Source organism: Manis javanica, chromosome 1 (genome assembly GCF_040802235.1).
Source record: "Manis javanica isolate MJ-LG chromosome 1, MJ_LKY, whole genome shotgun sequence".
NCBI classification, from domain to species: Eukaryota; Metazoa; Chordata; class Mammalia; order Pholidota; family Manidae; genus Manis; species Manis javanica.
This window is the reverse complement of record NC_133156.1, coordinates 33,887,058-33,906,976: the sequence shown is the minus strand read 5'-3', so window position 1 is coordinate 33,906,976 and position 19,919 is coordinate 33,887,058. Positions and strand designations below refer to the sequence as shown.

The 19,919-nt window shown below is 40.5% G+C and overlaps 2 long non-coding RNA genes across 3 annotated transcripts in view; one reads left to right on the top strand and one right to left on the bottom strand.

Annotated features, from left to right (window-relative positions):
- Positions 1-19,919, top strand: part of LOC140848343 (uncharacterized) — a 41,224-nt gene that overhangs the window by 7,640 nt on the left and 13,665 nt on the right. The window contains exon 2 of the long non-coding RNA XR_012129067.1: positions 998-1,078. This is a non-coding gene — a long non-coding RNA (uncharacterized lncRNA). The remainder of the gene's footprint in view (positions 1-997; positions 1,079-19,919) is intronic.
- The window catches only part of LOC140848344 (uncharacterized), a 59,056-nt gene continuing 40,224 nt past the window's right edge, over positions 1,088-19,919 (bottom strand). Inside the window, exons 3-4 of one of the 2 annotated variants that reach the window (XR_012129069.1) lie at positions 5,126-19,370; positions 1,088-3,434 (exon numbers count right to left, since the gene is read on the bottom strand). This is a non-coding gene — a long non-coding RNA (uncharacterized lncRNA). Of the gene's footprint in view, positions 19,371-19,919 lie in introns of both variants that reach the window. The other variant, XR_012129068.1, reaches the window with a different exon arrangement.

The following is a 19,919-nucleotide window of genomic DNA, read 5'->3' as shown; positions in this document are numbered from 1 at the left end:
CTCTTAGCTGGCTTTCAAGGGTTCCTAGAGCTATTCTGACAGGGCTTTTCCATCTCAGATTCTGTAGGTCACAGACATCTGGCACTGCCTTCTTTGCTATAAGTCTGTTCCCTCTAGAATGTGCTTCCCAGGCTCTCTTTGACCTCAGTATAAAGCTCTGTTATCTCACAGACACAGTATGTAGGGGGAAGGCATACTTGTATGCATGGTAGTACTTAGGGATCAGTCTAAGCTCTACCGATGCAGATGTGTCATCCCCACTGCCCCTCCTCCACATTCTCATCCCCTGGCATTCCTTCTGAATGCTGAGTTCAGAGGAGCTGGACTGGAATAGGCAGCCACACAGCTCCTCACTATGACCTGGTCAATGTCTACAATGTAGGGCCTTATAACATTGAGTTTGGTCAAGTTCCGGCATCAGTGGGTACCAGTATGGGAACCTAAAAATAAACCAAACAGAGGAAGCTTCAAAGACTTCCTGGAAGGTGAAAGGGACTAGAAGTTACAGAGGGCAGTGGGATGACTTCTAATCGCCCCATGGAAGCCATCAGGAATTCTTAAATTGCCAGGAATGTCATTGAATACTGTACATGCTGTCTCAAGTGGGGACAGGACTGAGCATTGTGAATATAATAGTTTTTCAGAATTCAGAACAGGGAAGCATGTGTGTATATATGCATGTGTGTGTGTGTGTGTGTGTGTGTGTGTGTGTGCATGCATGCATGTAGAAAGGGATGCCTTGTGGTGTCTGCTTTCCAAGGAGAGTTTGATGTAGTCAGATCCCAGGCCTTGATGTCCTCAGAGCCCAATTTCATCAAGAAATGACTTACCAGTTTTTCATATCCAGTAAATAGCTTACCCTAGGTTTGGTGTGCAATTCCACCTCCTTATTAAGGCTTTACTTTTGTCTCATGTTGCCAAACTCAGTATGTCTAAACCAGACTCATGAATTTTCCTCACAAAACCATATGAACACCCTGGGCTTTTTCTTTGGCAGTGATAGTTACACAGACTGAAAAACCAGGAATCGTGTTCTATTCTTTCTTCTCTGCCAAGGCCTCTCAGTCACAAACAACAGGTGAGTTTTTTCCAACATCTTTTCCATCAATCCTTTAATTTCCTACTGCTTGGTTTTTAGTTCAGACACTAATTGTCTCACACTGGAGTGCTCTAACTTAGCCTCATATTTTAGCAAATATTTTATATTTAATGGAGAAATGTTGATTGACACCTGTGTATAAGAGCACTTCTGTATACTTGTACTATAACCTATGGGTCATTTTGGGTTAATTATTCACAAAATTAGAATCATAATTAGCATACAACCATTTTCTCCATTATGTTATGAAGTTTTATGTGCAGTCATATTCTATTTTGGAATAACAATTCATATAAGTTTTATGAAAATCATAAGGCACATAGGAGGGCCAAGTTTTCCCACTCAGAAGTTCTCTTAGTCATTCAGCCAAGTGTGCCTGGGTGAACTGAACCATAAAAGGAAGTGGGAGGTGAAAGGGATTGCCAGTAGTTACTGTCTTTTTCACTTTATCTTGATGTATATCATATATGTGTTTATGGTTAAAGGCTGCTGTTATCCATTATAACCAAATGAGTGTAGTCTTTATTGGAATCTGGCAATATTTATCAAAAGCAATATAAAGATCATAAGTTCTGATTGTAAAATAGCATCTTCCCTTATAAAATCTGTTTTAGCTTTACAACTTAAGTAACAGATGTGAAGGACCATAGAGTGGATTGTTTGAGACAAATGAAGCTACCTTAAACTCACATGAAAAAAATGTAGAAGCTGCTTCTTCTATCAAGAAATATTTAAGAAGTAGAATAAGGCTTGGTGGTGGAATTGAATGGATGGCACAAAATAGAAATGAGGTTTTTTGGTTTTGTTTATATTTTGATTTTGAGAAATAATACTGAATCATCATAACAATGGAAACATTTGTTTGGAAATCAATCAGCCCTCTAGGCACTTAAACTCTATAATGAAAAATCTTACTCCTTATAACTCTGCTACTCCAAGTGCCTTTGGAAAAATAACTTATTTACATTCCTATCTAAAGATAAGACATGATCACATGTCTTAGATCTTACAGATATTATTGCAAAATTCTTTTTGGCCCTTTATGAAAAGTTCTGTAGAAACATAGGAAATGAAAACTTCCTTGAGTATACAAATATTTAAACTACTAGAAAAAATAATCATTTGCTTCACTTAAGTTGTCATCAGTGCATTTATAAAGGATTATAAGAATTTTATAAGTCGCAATGGTATTAGTAGGTATCTAATATTAAAGTAAATCCAATTTCATTTAAAGTTAAAGGCAGGAGGTGAAATATAATGGAAATACTGCATAACTACTTTAATGCTTTTTTAAAAAGCTATCTTTATATTTTAGCTAAATACTTTTGAAGCTTAAATGGTTGTTATTGTAAGTCCCTAAAATACAAATGGCTTTGACCTTTTAGTATATTGTTTTGAATTTAGTTACCACCGTAAACTTTAAGAGTATGATTTTGTATTTTATTATCAAATACCTCATTCTTCCTGCCCTATAATAAGAAAGACACAATTCTTAGCTCCAATACCAAATAGAATAAGTATGACCATAATTTCATACAAAGACTGAATGGCAAGGTCAGATTTAAAAGCTACAAGATTAGATTGGCACAAATGAATGTATGCATGTATTATATTCAATTGAATAGAGTTGAATTCTGTGTATGGTATATGTGTATCAATGGGTACTTTTGGAAAGCTGTTCTCTTAGGTAGCAATTAGCTGTCGTTGACTGAGTTTGCAAAGTACAGCAAGGTTATTAAATAAACAGTACAGTAAGACATTCCGCTTAACCCAGATTATAAATGAAATCACTCACAGGCTGTTTATATTTGTGATGTGGGAGGCATACTGATAAAGAGAAGAGATGCACAAGGGTTACTGCTAAGCTTGTGCTTTAGTTATTCTACAGAGAGAGAGAGAGAGAGAGGCAAAGACAAAAATTGACTAACGGTGTGAGGTTCATTCCTCAAGGAACCCAAATCATAAGTGCTGTCCTAAAGCTTCCCCACTGGTTATAGTTTTAAAACAGATCAGTTACCTTCTGGAGCTGTCATCCGGCAGGTAGCAGGGTCTGTGCAGAGGGAGAACAACCACAGAGTAGTGCAGAAGACAGCACTGCCCAGTACCACAGCGTGTCTGGGACCAGGCAAATGCTTTGGTACACCAGTTCTGCACTTCTGAACAGTTCATTCATAGGGTTTACACTGAGAAGGGAGTAGTTAACAGGGATGGGGCCATCTGTGCAAGGGGAAGTCTGAATATATCAAATAGTCAAAGCATCTTGGAGTCCTTTGGTCATATGCTTTCTTAGGAGGAGTTTGTCAAGATGGACTCTGATGAAGTCAGGTTCTTCTGTCTGTGGGAAATAAAATGGAAGGTCTTGTTAAAGATACCGCTAACATCAACTTTCCTCAAGCCTGGAAGCCCTCAATGATGGGGTAGGGCCGAGGGGAGGGTATCAGGGTAATGGAGATTCACAATCACCTTTCTGATTGCTGTGCATCTCTCTTTAAGGAGGGAGTAAATCAGCCTTCGGTTAAACAAATACAGTGCAGACCTTGGTAATAAATAAGAGCAGAACCTGTCAAGTCCTCATCCCTGAGATTAAAGTTGAGGTTCATTCACAACTAGTTTGCTCATGACTGGCTTCCATCCTGATGGCAAAAGTCTGTTTTGACTGGTTGATACCAATTGTAACTGCGTTGACCATTATATCTGCTGGAATTTTTGCCATCCCATGGCTGTTAAGGAGCCTAGGAAGTTCACAAAACTGTTAGCTGCAGTTAGATTGGGAGGGATGGAGAATGAATTGACCATACATTTTGGATCCAAAGATGCAAACAATTTAGCCATATTTTTTTCTGTGTAGTGAATTAAGTATTTTCCTCCAACCAGAGCCAAAGGCAAGAGAGGAAAGATCTGGGAGGATACAGTGTCTGTGGTGTGCTCCTCCTAGGCATGCCCTAAAGGAGTGCCGGAGTGTTTGAGCCTTCCCCTCCCCTCATCAGCACTTCCCTTCAGATTAGTTCTAATCCTTTGCTCCATAACATATACTGCTTTTTACTAGTGGTTATAGTTTTACAAATGTGTGTGTGTGTGATCCTTGATGGTAGAGAGGAAACATGTCTTATTTCCTGTTGCCTTTGTTTGCCACACCTTGTATATTGCATCACTTTGTTGACTGATCAATTAATACAAATAAACATAGTCTTGCCCAGGGGATTCCATTCTTTCTATGCCCTACTCTCATATTCCCTACTTTTTCCTGAAAGATGAAGGCTCTGCCAAGGACCTCAGCACACCCCAGTGTATGGATTTAAAAATGCATGTGACATCTAAATTGTTTATTTAATGACATTAAAATGAGTATTTTACCAGGAATCCCACTTGAAGTCTTTACAGGAACTAGGGAGGAAAAAAGAGCTCATATCTTGTGAAAGTTTATTAAATTCCCAAAGAGGAGAGGTGCCATTGGACGATCTTTTCTTTGACATGGCCTTGGGTGTTCTGTTTTGTACTGTTTGGGTAGGTTATGTGGGAGATTGGGCAGATTTGTTCAGCTGGTTTAGATGTTTGAGGTGGTGATGTGAGAGGGATTGAGTGAGACTTCTGTGTGATAATGCACAGAGAATCTTAAAGCTCTCTCTTTCTTACCTGCCTGTATGGAAAAAGCACCCAGTCAAACTCAGTAATCAAGGCAGTGACTCAGTCAGACAGGAACCACAGAAAATATTTATACAGGATGGTATGTTGTGTGGAATCTGTGGAAACCAGACCACCCTTCCTATGGGCCGGCTGCCAAAGTCCTGAAATAGATGGAAGCACCGGGACCTTGCCGTTCTGGTATTTAGCCTTGCTATGTAGCACATAACTGGGGGTAGGGCTTCACTCCCATCATGCTTCCCTTTGGTCTCTCCCATCCCCAGTTTACTAACATCCCTTCATTTCCTCTCACACCCTTTCACCTGTTTAAACTTGGGAGAAAACAAGGAAAGAGGAAAGACAGAAAGGGGGATCCAACAGACCTTCATCTGAGAAGACAGCTACCTGCATCGTGCGCTGTTGGTGGCTTCAGGCCTTACTGGGGCAGCTCCACACACCTCCTCCAATTGTTGACTTTTACAGAAAGTTCTTTTTCCCTGTCATGTCCATATCTTCACCACGGATTTTGTCATTCCTTGTGCATTGTGTTTATGCAATGAATTTTCTTTCTGTCACCTCTATCCCCTGTATACAGACACAAAAATCCCTGTAAGATATTTACCTGTATTCTAGAATTACAATAGAAATGTATATCACTCCAGTGAGTACTCCTCAAGACAGCACCAACTAGATGGAGTTTAAAGGTGATCTAGGACAACCCGCTCCTTTGAGAGGCCCAAAGCAGTAAAATGACCTTCCCCAAATCAAATGCATCCAAAGCAAGGGAACCCAAACTAGAATTAGTACAAATGCTTTGTGAGGACTGTCTATCGGCCTTGGCCCTTGCAGCCAATCAATGACCAATAATTGCACCGTGGCTTTGAAACAAGGTATTCAAACTCTCTAATAATCAAGAATGATGAGGACGAAGATGAGGAAGGGCAGAGGTGCCTCGGGCTCAGGTACACTCTGAAATGTTAAGTCTGCTGAAACCCACAGGAATATTAATGAAGGGAGCTTTATTCTGGGGCAGAAACAGCTAGATGGCTATTGTAATAGTCAAGACAAACTCCTGACCTTTCTGTCTGTCAAGTTTTATTGCCATGATTTAAACATTATGGATCTCTGTGAGCCATTATCTGCATCTCTGTTTGCTGTAAATCACACTGAGAATGTTCTACAAAGTTACAAGAAGGAAAAAGGAGCAGCTATCAGTAGGACATACAGCTTGTTGCCAAAGCGTTTTTCAATAATGGATTAAAATTCAGTCCCCCAAACCACATGTGTCCCTGCTAGTGTTCCCCATTACATCCTGCCACCCCGGTTTGGTGGATTACCCACCAGTGACAGTGATTTGTCAAGTTCAAGTGTGACATGTTGAAAACCAGGGTACAGACTATCAGAGCTATTAGGAAGTTACACGTGGTTTTGTAGAGATGCAGATTGTTGGAGGGGCTTCTCTTAGCAGTGTTCTTTCTGTGGAGTCCTAATGAGAATGTCTACTGCTAACAGTTTTTTATATTAAAATATTCCATTAATTTTTTTAAAAAGCATGAGCAGCAGTGAAAGGGAATGGATTCCCTCCCCTGACACCACCCTGAATTAAGAAATACAATAAGGCAAATGATTCTGTACTTCTTTCATTTTTCAGTGTTCAGAAATTCTTGAACTTAAAATCAGTATATAAAAGTGTTACATTATTTTGATAATCAGTGGTCATGCTTTCTCAAGGAGGTCCTTTAATTTCAGAGATAACAAATGTTAGGGGACACATTGGAGCTAAACCACTATAATCTAGTCTTTATAGATAATTGAAATCCACTTTTTTTTTTCCAACTCTATTATCCTGGAGGTAATCAGAAGGTACTGTCAATAAATCAATCTCCGGGCCAATCACATATATTCCCATGGCTTCAAATCAGTAATTCTGATTGACTTATTTTTCATCTCCTTAGTGATCCAATTCAACCTTTTGTCAGGGGCACGATGGCATCAAGAGGATACTGTTTTAGGGCCCAGGGCATATGGAGCCAACTCCTAACCTTGAAATGGACTAAGGACCTCTGACAAGTCAGTTTACCTCTTAATCTTGTTTCCTCCGTCTGTAAAATGAAAGCATTGAATTAGACAAACTATAAATTTTCTTCTAGTTTTAGCATTCACTGTGTCTGAAATGGGAAGAAAAAAAAGCAGACGAAGGGAGCAAAACAGGGATAGGCAACATGATAGATACTTCATGCCTGCATAGTTGGCAGTCGGCAGCACCAGAGAGATGAAATCCTGCCTCTGGCATCATTTTAATCTGGGATGAGAGCACTCATTTCCTTGCCAGGACAAGATCTTATTCCATATCAAATATTACAGTTCCTTTAAAAGCTAAATTTGAATTAATCATAATGCAGGAATCCCTGGGTACAGTCAGGATTGGATCACAAGTCAATCACAGAGTTAATCACTGTATCTAACTTCTTCCAAGATCATTTTCTATACTCATGCATGAATTCTCATCTCTCTCATTGTCTCTTTCTAGACAATCATTTAACTAGGTTTTAAAATAATGAACTAACCTTCTGCAATTTCCTACTCTAATTTGAGGTACATTTTAGTTAAGGATAGTTTTTCTAGTCATTTAGCCCTCTGGTGAGTTGTGCTCAGTCATATTTATGTGTAAATGCTCCATCATTTTACACTGAGAAACTCATGCCTGGTGAATGTCTCATGAAATTAATTTTGCAAATTAGCTGTATTTCTGGCAATCCAGCCCAAAATAGAGGGCCCCTTTGCAGAGTATGAAATAGGGGTTAGGGCAAGTGGCACCTAGTTTGCTCTCAGAATCAGAGTTGCCCAAGAGAGAACTTGCCTTTGGCATTCCTGAAGCAGGAATACACCGCATTTCTGTCAATGTCCTGGGGCCGTTCTATCATGGAGACCCATGAAGTTCTTCTTGAGAGGTTGTGATAGCTAAAACAAGAATAAGAATCTGGCTCCCATGACACCAGTGAGTACATTCCCTTGGATGGGGCCCAAGACTTGCTTGGTAGCAGGTTATGTCATAGTGAAGCCCCAATGCATTTGCCAGTAAGATTCTCAGCAAGCCATCCCTACACCATTGGCAATCATTCTCCTGCTCTTGATGGCAGCATGATGTACCAAGGCATATCTAGTTGCACAAACTCAGAAAACTTTACTGGGTACCTGTTTTGCATCAGGCAGATTAACTTAATTAACTGAAACCATTAAGTTAATCACCAATAATCTTTATCCTTTAAGAGCACTTAGTTCAATCTAGGGTCCATAGAAACCTTCCTGGAGCAACTGATGCCTGCAGTGAGACTTAAAGGAGGAAAAAGAGTCAGCCACGTGGACAAACCCAGGGAAAACTTTCCTAGAGAAATCTAGAACAGGGCAGAGTCTGGAAAATCTCCACCTCTGCAGAGAAAGGCAAGCAGGCTAGTGTGAGCAGAGCATGAGGTGGCACTTTTTCTGTAAAGGGCTGGCTAGTAAATATTTCAGGCTTTGTGGTCTGACATTCCTGACAGACTCAGTTCTGTGGGTGTAAGATAAAAGCAGCCATTTCCAGTGTGCCAGTAACATTTTATTTCCAAACCAGGCAGCTGGCAATATTTGGCCTAGGAGCCATCGTTTGACGGCCCCTGGAGAAGCGCATCAGTTGCTTGTAGGCAGAGCAGCATGGTGACTGGGAAGGTCGAGGTCTGTGGTGGCAGGACTCCTTTGCCAGGCAAAACAGCCTGGATTTGAAGGACTTGAGAAACAGTTGGGGCCTGAGCTGCCCATAACAAAGCCGAAGGCTAGATGGTCTTCTTACCTCTTGCTGAGAGGAAAACCACACTAAGCAAAGGTGTTGGCTATTTATCTCTTCTCACAGCATGCCCAGACTTCCTCCAAGGCCTTGCTTGCTCAGTTGGCACAGTAGGAGGTTCCAGGCAAGGCCAGGCTCTTTCCTGCCTGTGACTGTAAGCAGCAGTGTCTCTTTCCAGTTCTCCGCAGGCATCTGGAGACAGGGGCGTAATGGGATTTTTTATGATGTTTGTTCAGTTCAAGAACAGGGGAACGGGAGCAGGGGCTCTGATAGCACCAGGGATCTTTTGAATGCATGGACTTTCTTCCCTCACAGAGAGATTTGGGAAATCACAAGCATTTATGCAAATGTGTATTCCATTATGTTACGATTTCCCCTCTCTGTTTGTAGACTCTGGCTCCAACCAAATCTGCTATGAACCCAATGGAGAATAATTCAGCTCATTCTCTCATTGTGTGACAGTTTGGCTAGCTCCCTGCCACACAGTCATAATGTACCTGAAGTGAAATCATTTCTGTGCTCTTCTTGTAGTTCCAGGTGAGAAGGGAACTGCAAGGTTGTCAACTGTCAGAGGAGCAGGACAGGGTTAGACCCAACTAGACAAGGAAGGCTTAGGGAATGAGTTATTTGGGTAATTAAATCCTCCATTTAAGACAAAGGGTCCTACAGCCAGAAGGAGGGAAAAAGGGAAACCAACACTATTACCTGCTCTGTCTTATTTGATGCTCCAGACAACCGTGGAAGGAGGTACATAGTGCCCCTATTTTCTGATGAGGAAACCGGGCCTTTCAGATGGCTAAGCTAGGCTTCAAATCTAGGCCAGTAGCACAATTATCTTTTCAGCATACGTTTTAGCTTTGACAAATTCAAACAGTTACTAAATTTATGAGCCAGTATCATGAAGACTGAGATAATATTGAAAGGTGATTGGCATGCAGTTTCACAGTATTACTAGAAGTCAAGTCTGTATCATAGCCTCCCAGGGAGGAAGAAACTTCAAAGGTTATCTAAGCTAAGCATTAGTATGGGGGTCACCGGAGCCTTGGCGAGGCTGGTGGGCACGTGTTGGTAAGCCTGTGAACTACTCTACCGTTAGAAATGTTAAGTGGTAGTATGGAAGCAGTCTGAATTAATTTGGGGTTTGAAATAGAAGCTTGGATGGTAAAGGAACCAGATAAAAATGACCCTTCAGAGCACTGCAAAGGATAGTAGGAGTTTAAGCCCATGGTGCTTGTAAGTATCTTATAGTATTTCAAAGCTTCAGATGATTGGGAAACTGAATAATCAGCTTGAAATCTCTATACAGTTTCTCAGGGCCTCATGTGAGAAATGTAACCTCTTCAATTATAAAAGGATATAGTGGGACCTACCGTAAGGTCATTTACCCCTAGATGTGAGGAATGCTGACTCCACAGGGAATTCTGCCTTCAGATAACTCCCAAGTCTTCAACTTCAGCCAAAATGCCATGGAAAAAAATTTTTTTTAAGGCATGAATATAACTGTGAAAGAAATTCCTAAAATACATGGGCATCCACGAATAGTGAGGGCTTTCTGAAAGACTAGAGAAATGTTTCACAGAATATAACTTTAGACCTTGAGTTTATCCTTGGGCCGCTCAAAAGGGTACACTTCCCCCAAGAGATAGAGGGGATGCTCATATGACTGAAGGTAAATGCTTCCTCCAATGACAAGGAAACTTGGACCCTTGTAAATTGTTTTTTTTAATGGTCTACACATAAATATAATTCAATTCAACAATTATGAAATGAAGTCTGGGATAGGTCAAAAGTCTCTGTTAGTGCTAATTAAATCTTTAAAGGATTAATCAACTGTTGAATTCAGTGTGACTGTTAGCTATGAAAATAGTCACCAAACTGAAAATGCCTAATAGCAAACAAACCCCAAATGTGAAGTCACTTGTTAAACTAGTTTTTAACCTTATCAATTGCAGTTGATAAAAGGATAAATTGATGTTAAAAAATATAAATGAGCAACAGAAAGCAGAAACAGTAGGACATTGCTACCCTACAGATAGCACTCGCTAGCTTTATATTAAGGGTCTTGGAATACAAGTTTGAGAACCATGAAACAGGCCATCATCAAGGTTCTTGGCTTGTGCTTAACCGCATCTGAGACTGTTACCTGTTTCAGATATATTGTGTATATTTGTGGATAAAGAATAGAAGGAAATCATGATACCTGTTCTGGTCCAGCCATCCGGTTTTCCCTGTTTCCGCTTTAATCAGTCCACCCAGAGGTGAGCATGATTGCCCACCAAGGAATTTGTATGTCAAGAGTGATGACACAACACATCACCAAGGAGTATGAATAAAATGTATTTAGTATTCACACCAAGCTGAGGTTTCCCAGGAAAATAAATCTCACTCTGGGTTTGTTGAGGTGACCAGGAGGGTTGGGATGAAGATGGGGCTTTGAGCTTTTATTGTGGGTGATGGGTAGAGCTGGGTTGAGACCATGCACTGAGCCAGAGGCTGTAATGTTTGAGATTCCTGGCTGACCACAGAGGCATAGAAACACCCACAGGTCTTCTTAAGTTGGTTGCCCAGATAGGGAGCAGGCAAGGAAGAAGGGTGGGGACCTGAAGGTTGGCAGTGGTCAAACATAAACAGTGGACTTAGCCTCGTCATTGCCAGCCCTTTGTGTCATTCTGGTTCGCAGTCCACAGAGCTGAATCTGTGAGATCTCAAGGAATCTTCCACTGGATTCCTCTTCATATTAAGTTATCCAGACTTGATTTCTGTTGCTTGCAATCAGCGATCTTGATTGATACCAGCAGAACCAGCAATTTCGGAAAACTTTACATGCCATGTCAGAGTAAACAAATGGACAAACAAAAAAGTGTGAAGAAAAAAAAGATTTCCACAAATGCATGTTCTTTGTGTAGCAGCAATCATAGCAATTTTCAGGGGGTCACAATGTTGGAAGACATCTTTTTTTTTTAATTGAAGGGTAGTTGACACACAGTATTACATTAGTTTCAGGTGTACAACACAGTGATTTAACATTTATATACATGATAATTCTAGGTACGAGCTATCACCATACCAAGTTGTTACAATATTTTGACTATATTCCTTATGCTATACATTATATCCCAGATACTTATTTATTTTACAATTGGAAGTGTGTACTTTTTTGTGTGTGTGTGAGGGCATCTCTCATATTTATTGATCAAATGGTTGTTAACCACAATAAAATTCTGTATAGGGGGGTCAATGCTCAATGCACAATCATTAATCCACCCCAAGCCTAATTTTCGTCAGTGTCCAATCTTCTGAAGCATAATGAACAATTTCTTACATGGAGAACCAATTCTTACATAGCGAATAAGTTACATGGTGAACCTTACAAGGGCAGTCATCACAGAGGCTTTTGGTTTTGATCATGCATTATGAACTATAAACAGTCAGTTCAAATATGAATATTCATTTGATTTTTATACTTGATTTATATGTGGATGCCACATTTCTCTCTTTATTATTATTATTTTTAATAAAATGCTGAAGTGGTAGGTAGATGCAAGATAAAGGTAGAAAACATAGTTTAGTGTTGTAAGAGAGCAAATGTAGATGATCAGGTGTGTGCCTGTAGACTATGTGTTAATCCAAGCTAGACAAGGGCAATAAAACATCTACGTATGCAGAACATTCCTCTCAGAACGGGGGGGCGGGGAGGAGGTTCTAAGCCTCACCTCTGTTGATCCCCATTTTCTCACCTGATGGCCTCCCTGTGACTGTGCCTGTCTTAGGTTGTTCCTCCCTTGAGGAATCTTACCCGTCTCTGGCTAACCAGTCATCTTCCGGGGCCATACAGGGAAATGTAAAGCTGGTAAGTGAGAGAGAAGCCTTATTGTTTGAAAAGGTTAGCTTTTTACTTCTTTGCATATTTTATGCCCTGTGGCTTCTATGCCCAGCATTTGTCTTGAGGTGTCTTTACCACTTGGAAGAATTATGATACTCGGTAAATTCGATATGAGGCACGAATTCTACTTAAGGGTTATAATTAGGAAGGAAGAAGAAAAGCCATAGAAGTAGCAGGTGGAAGAAAACCTGGGAAGATTGATTATTTCTTTGACATACCTTCTTGTAGAGTAACTTCAGCATGTATAGCTTTTAAACTACTAATTAAATTGCACACACACATTAACATAATAGGAGTACAGTTACGTAACCAAAGCATACCTGTAATTATCAGCCATCTCCAGTGAAACCAAGAAAACCAGTTAGGCACCTTAGGCATTTGTGAAAACTTATCTGTAATATGGTGAATATGCTGAACTTGAACAGTCTGAGAGAAATCAGACAAAACAACCCATTCCTGGGGACTGTTCACATCCCATATGTTCTTTTAACAGTAAATAGTCTGTAGTTGTAAGATTTTGGAGCGCTACAATTTGCACTTCTCCTAATACTTGGTTGAGTTCCAACAGTTTAGATCCAGTCAAATTTGTTGTTTTGCTGTATGCACAGGCCAGCTTAGATATCTCCTTCTTCATTCCCATGGCAAGTCCAGGAACTGGTGGGATGAGTGCATCTATACCTGTACCAGTGCATGGATCTTTGTTGGGGTTTTTTGATGGTCATCTTCTGGCATGAGTCTTCCCGAGAGTGCTGATGTTGGAAGTTCTTTTTCATATCGTATTTTAGTTCATTTTCGGGGTAGCCAAATTAGGCTTTGATCCTCTGTATAAACACAAACAGACCCTATGCCTACACTTTTATATGCCCTTTATATCATTGTGTAGAACTCATTGGAGGTCACCACACAGGAACTGCTTTTTTTTTTATCATTAATCTACACTTACATGATGATTATTTTGTTTACTAGGCGATCCCCTATACCAGGTCGCTCCTGTATACACCATTACAGTCACTGTCCATCAGCGTAGCAAAATGTTGTAGAATCACTACTTGTCTTCTCTGTGTTGTACAGCCCTCCCCTTTCTCCCGCCCCCTCCTTTGCATGCTAATCTTAATACCCCCCTTTTTCTCCTCCTCCCTTATCCCTCCCGACCCACCCATCCTCCCCAGTCCCTTTCCCTTTGGTACCTGTTAGTCCATTCTTGAGTTCTGTGATTCTGCTGCTATTTTGTTCCTTCAGTTTCTCCTTTGTTCTTATACTCCACAGATGAGTGAAATCATTTGGTATTTCTCTTTCTCTGCTTGGCTTGTTTTACTGAGCATAATACCCTCCAGCTCCATCCATATTGCTGCAAATGGTAGGATTTGCCCTTTTCTTATCGCTGAGTAGTATTCCATTGTGTATATGTACCACATCTTCTTTATTCATTCATCTATCAATGGACATTTAGGTTGCTTCCAATTCTTGGCTATTGTAAATAGTGCTGCGATAAACATAGGGGTGCATTGGTCTTTCTCATACTTGATTGCTGCATTCTTAGGGTAAATTCCTAGGAGTGCAATTCCTGGGTCAAATGGTAAGTCTATTTTGAGCATTTTGATGTACCTCCATACGGCTTTCCACAATGGTTGAACTAATTTACATTCCCACCAGCAGTGTAGGAGGGTTACCCTTTCTCCACAGCCTCGCCAACATTTGTTGTTGTTTGTCTTTTGGATGGCAGCCATCCTTACTGGTGTGAGGTGATACCTCATTGTAGTTTTAATTTGCATTTCTCTCATAATTAGCGATGTGGAGCATCTTTTCATGTGTCTGTTGGCCATCTGTATTTCTTTTTTGGAGAACCGTCTGTTCAGTTCCTCTGCCCATTTTTTAATTGGGTTATTTTTTGTTTGTTTGTTGAGGCGTGTGAGGTCTTTATATATTCTGGACGTCAAGCCATTATCAGATGTGTCATTTTCAAATATATTCTTCCATACTGTAGGGTTCCTTTTTGTTCTATTGATGGTTTCTTTTGCTATACAGAGGTGTTTCAGCTTAATGTAGTCCCACTTGTTCATTTTTGCAGTTGTTTTCCTTGCCGGGGGAGATATGTTCAAGAAGAGGTCACTCATGTTTATGTCTAAGAGGTTTTTGCCTGTGTTTTTTTCCAAGAGATTACTGGTTTCATGACTTACATTCAGGTCTTTGATCCATTTTGAGTTTACTTTTGTATATGGGGTTAGGCAATGGTCCAGTTTCATTCTCCTACATGTAGCTTTCCAGTTTTGCCTGCACCATCTGTTGAAGAGACTTTCATTTTGCCATTGTATGTCCATGGCTCCTTTATCAAATATTAATTAACCATATATGTCTGGGTTAATGTCTGGATTCTCTGATCTGTTCCATTGGTCTGTGGCTCTGTTCTTGTGCCAGTACCATATTGTCTTGATTACAATGGTTTTATAATAGAGCTTGACGTTGGGGAGTGAGATCCCCCCTACTTTGTTCTTCTTTCTCAGGATTGCTTTGGCCTTTCGGGGTCTTTGGTGGTTCCATATGAATTTTTGAATTATTTGTTCCAGTTCATTGAAGAATGTTGCTGGTAGTTTCATAGGGATTGCATCAAATCTGTATATTGCTTTGGGCAGGATGGCCATTTTGACGATATTAATTCTTCCTAGCCACGAGCATGGGATGCATTTCCATCTGTTAGTGTCCCCTTTAATTTAAGAGTGACTTGTAGTTTTCAGAGTATAAGTCTTTCACTTCTTTGATTAGGTTTATTCCTACATATTTTATTTTTTTGGATGCAATTGTGAATGGAGTTGTTTACCTGATTTCTCTTTCTGTTGGTTCATTGTTAGTGTATAGGAAAGCCACAGATTTCTGTGTGTTGATTTTGTATCCTGCAACTTTGCTGTATTCTGATATCAGTTCTAGTAGTTTTGGGGTGGAGTCTTTAGGGTTTTTTATGTATAGTATCATGTCATCTGCAAATAGTGACAGTTTAACTTCTTCTTTACCAATCTGGATTCCTTGTATTATTTTGTTTTGTCTAATTGCTGTGGCTTGGACCTCCAATACTATGTTAAATAACAGTGGGGAGAGTGGGTATCCCTGTCTAGTTCCCGATCTCAGAGGAAAAGCTTTCAGCTTCTCGCTGTTCAATATAATGTTGGCTGTGGGTTTTTCATAGATGGCCTTTATTATGTTGAGGTACTTGCCCTCTATTCCGATTTTGCTGAGAGTTTTTATCATGCATGGATGTTGAACTTTGTCAAATGCTTTTTCAGCATCTATGGAGATGATCATGTGGTTTTTGTCTTTCTTTTTGTTGATGTGGTGGATGATGTTGATGGACTTTGAAATGTTGTGCCATCCTTGCATCCCTGGGATGAATCCCACTTGGTCATGGTGTACGATCTTTTTGATGTATTTTTGAATTCAGTTTGCTAATATTTTGTTGAGTATTTTTGCATCTACATTCATCAGGGATATTGTTCTGTAGTTCTCTTTTTTGGTGGGGTCTTTGCCTGGTTTTGGTATAAGGGTAATGTTGGCTTCATAGAATGAGTTTGGGAGTATTCCCTCCTCTTCTGTTTTTTGGAACACTTTAAGGTGAATGGGTATTATGTCTTCTCTGTGTGTCTGATAAAATTCCGAGGTAAATCCCTCTGGCCTGGGAGTTTTGTTCTTGGGTAGTTTTTTGATTACCACTTCTATTTCGTTGCTGGTAATTGGTCTGTTTAGATTTTCTGTTTCTTTCTGGGTCAGTCTTGGAAGGTGGTATTTTTCTAGGAAGTTGTCCATTTCTCCTAGGTATCCCAGCTTGTTAGCATATTGGTTTTCATAGTATACTGTAATAATTCCTTGTATTTCTGTGGGGTCCGTCGTGATTTTTCCTTTCTCATTTCTAATACTGTTGATTTGTGTTGACTCTCTTTTCCTCTTAGTAAGTCTGGCTAGAGGCTTGTCTATTTTGTTTATTTTCTCGAAGAACCAGCTCTTGGTTTCATTGATTTTTGCTATTTTATTCTTCTCAATTTTATTTATTTCTTCTCTGATATTTATTATGTCCCTCCTGCTGACCTTAGGCCTCATTTGTTCTTCTTTTTCCAATTTCGATAATTGTGACATTAGACCTTTCATTTGGGATTCTTCTTCCTTTTTTAAATATGTTTGGATTGCTATATACTTTCCTCTTAAGATTGCTTTTGCTGTGTCCCACAGAAGTTGGGGCTTAGTGTTGTTGTTGTCGTTTGTTTTCATATATTTCTGGATCTCCATTTTGATTTGGTCATTGATCCATTGATTATTTAAGAGCGTGTTGTTAAGCCACCATGTGTTTGTGAGCCTTTTTGCTTTCTTTGTACAGTTTATTTATAGTTTTATGCCTTTGTTGTCTGAAAAGTTGGTTGGTAGGATTTCAATCTTTTGGAATTTCCTGAGGCTCTTTTTGTGGCCTAGTATGTGGTCTATTCTGGAGAATGTTCCATGTGCACTTGAGAAGAATGTGTATCCTGTTGCTTTTGGATGTAGAGTTCTGTAGATGTCTCTTAGGTCCATCTGTTGTAGTTTGTTTTTCAGTGCCTCTGTGTCCTTACTTATTTTCTGTCTGGTGGATCTGTCCTTTGGAGTGAGTGGTGTGTTGAAGTCTCCTAGAATGAATGCATTGCATTCTATTTCCTCCTTTAGTTCTGTTAATATTTGTTTCAGGTATGTTGGTGCTCCTCTATTGGGTGCATATATATTTATAATGGTTATATCCTCTTGTTGGACTGAGCCCTTTATCATTATGTAATGTCTTTCTTTGTCTTTTTTTAGTTTCTTTATTTTGAAGTCTGTCTTGTCTGATACCAGAATTGCAACACCTGCTTTCTTCTCTTTGTTGTTTGCCTGAAATATCTTTTTCCATCCCTTGACTTTAAGTCTGTGCATGTCTTTGGGTTTGAGGTGAGTCTCTTGTAAGCAGCATATGGATGGATCTTGCTTTTTTATCCATTCTATTACTCTGTGTCTTTTGATTGGTGCATTCAGTCCATTTCCATTTAGGGTGTTTATTGAAAGGTGTGAACTTATTGCCATTGCAGACTTTAAGTTTGTGGTTACCAAAGGTTCAGGGTTCGCTTCTTTACTATTTTACTGTCTAACGTAACTCGCTTGTTGAGCTATTTATGCACACAGTCTGATGATTCTTTATTTCTCTCCCTTCTTATTTCTCCTCCTCCCTTCTTCATATGTTGTGTGTTTTGTTCTGTGCTCTTTTTAGGAGTGCTCCCATCTAGAGCAGTCCCTGTAAGATGCCCTGAAGAGGTGGTTTGTGGGAGGCAAATTCCCTCAACTTTTGCTTGTCTGGGAATTGTTTAATCCCTCCTTCATATTTAAATGATATTCGTGCTGGATACAGTAGTCTTGGTTCGAGGCCCTTCTGTTTCATTGCATCAACTATATCATGCCATTCTCTTCTGGCCTGTGGGGTTTCTGTTGAGAAGTCTGATGATAGCCTGATGGGTTTTCCTTTGTAGGTGACCTTTTTTTTCTCTCTGGCTGCCTTTAATACTTTGTCCTTGTCTTTGATCTTTGCCATTTTAATTATTATGTGTCTTGGTGTTGACCTCCTTGGATCCCTTGTCATGGGAGTTCTGTGTACCTCTGTGGTCTGAGAGGCCATTTCTTCCCCTAGTTTGGGGAAGTTTTTGGCAATTATTTCTTCAAAGACACTTTCTATCCCTTTTTCTCTCCCTTCTTCTTCTGGTATTCCTATAATGCGTATGTTGTTCCTTTTTGTTTGGTCACTCAGCTCTCTTAGAATTCTTTCATTCCTGGAGATCTTTTTATCTCTCTCTGCATCAGCTTCTCTGCGTTCCTGTTCTCTGTTTCCTAGACCATTAATGGTCTCTTGCATTTCGTCCATTCTGTTTTGAAGTTCTGCCAGAGCTTGTTTTATTTCTGTATTCTCCTTCCTTCCTTCTTGTATATTTCTCTGCAAGTCCATCAGCATGGTTATGAGTTTTGTTTTGAATTCTTTTTCAGGAAGACTGGCCAAATCTATCTCCCCAGGTTCCTTCTCAGGGGAAGATGTAGCAGATGTCGAAGCTGTCTGGGTTAGTCTTGTCTGGATCATATTTTTTTGCCTTTTCATGTTGACAGGTGCTATTGACTGTCAGCTGGGAGGGCCAAACTTTTCACTTGCTTCTGGCCTTTCTTTACTGGGACAACTGCGACCCCTAGTGGCTTGTGTTGGGTAATTGCGTGTAGGCTGGGTCTTTGTGTCTTGCCGGCGGAAGTGTAGGAATTTTCCTTTCTGCCTTTCTGTGGGCGTGTTTTGCCTTAGGCTGTTTCTCTGCTTTCGCAGTGCCGGGAGGGGTAATGGACTGGGGCGGGGAGCTGTTTGGCTGTTTACCTCCATGAGGGGTCTCAGAGCTGTTGCCCAGGGGATTATTGCACCTGGTTTTCCCTGTAATTTCCAGCCACTGGGCTATGACCTCTGTTGTTTCCGTGTAGCTGTTAAATCCCTGTCCCTTTAAGACTTTCAAAGAGCACTGGCTTTTCTTTGTCACAGGGGCATCAGCTTCAGCACCCACTCAGAGGTCTTGCCACCCTATTTCCCTAGTTTCCAGCCCTCCACACATGCACTGTGTCTGCGCTCTCATGGGGGTGGCTGGGGCTGGGTGTTTAGCAGTGCTGGGGTCCCGCCGGCTGGGGCTTGTATCTTACCCCTTTCATCAGGCGCTGGGTACTCGCACGTGTTGATGTAGTCAGGCTGTTGTCCTGTGTCTTCTGGTCTCTCTTTTAGGATTAGTTGTATTTGTTGTATTTTCAAAAATATATATGTTTTTGGGAGGAGATTCTCACTGTCCCACTCACGCTGCCATGTTGGCTCCACCTCTCCGGAAGACATCTTAAGAGGTCATTTAGTTCAGTCTTGGGCACAAAGATGATTCAGATGCATGGAATCCAAGAGCCTGAAAAAGCCCAAGAGATAAAGAAAAACCTTTCATTTACTGATGGAGAAACCACTACCAAAATCAAAATACCAGTCATATCAGACATTAATGGAGGATCAGACATCAGGCATTCAAACTTATAGTCAGGGGACTTTTTATCATAGCTAGCATCTTCTCAGAATTCAATTCAAGAGAGTTTCTCATACCGCATGCCTTGGTGCTAGGAAGAAGTAAATCTCTCTTCACAATATATAAAGGCTTTATTCCATATCGGAGCCGCAGTGCTCTGCAGCTGCCCGGCTCATTTATATAGGTTAATGTATTGATGAAGTCAAGGTCATAGGCTGGAGTCAGGGAGCAGCAGCCACTTAGGCTCATGTTGTGTCACACAGTGTCTGAACATTGGCCATGCCGTGCACATAGGGCCTGGTTGGGGGTACCTGGGCAAGTGTGGGTGAATGGCTCAGTGAGGTCTGTGACTGCTTCTCAGAACACAGGGTAGAAGCGTGCTCCCAGAGGGAGATGAAGACAACAGCATCAGCTTTAAAGAGAGATGTAACATAAGAC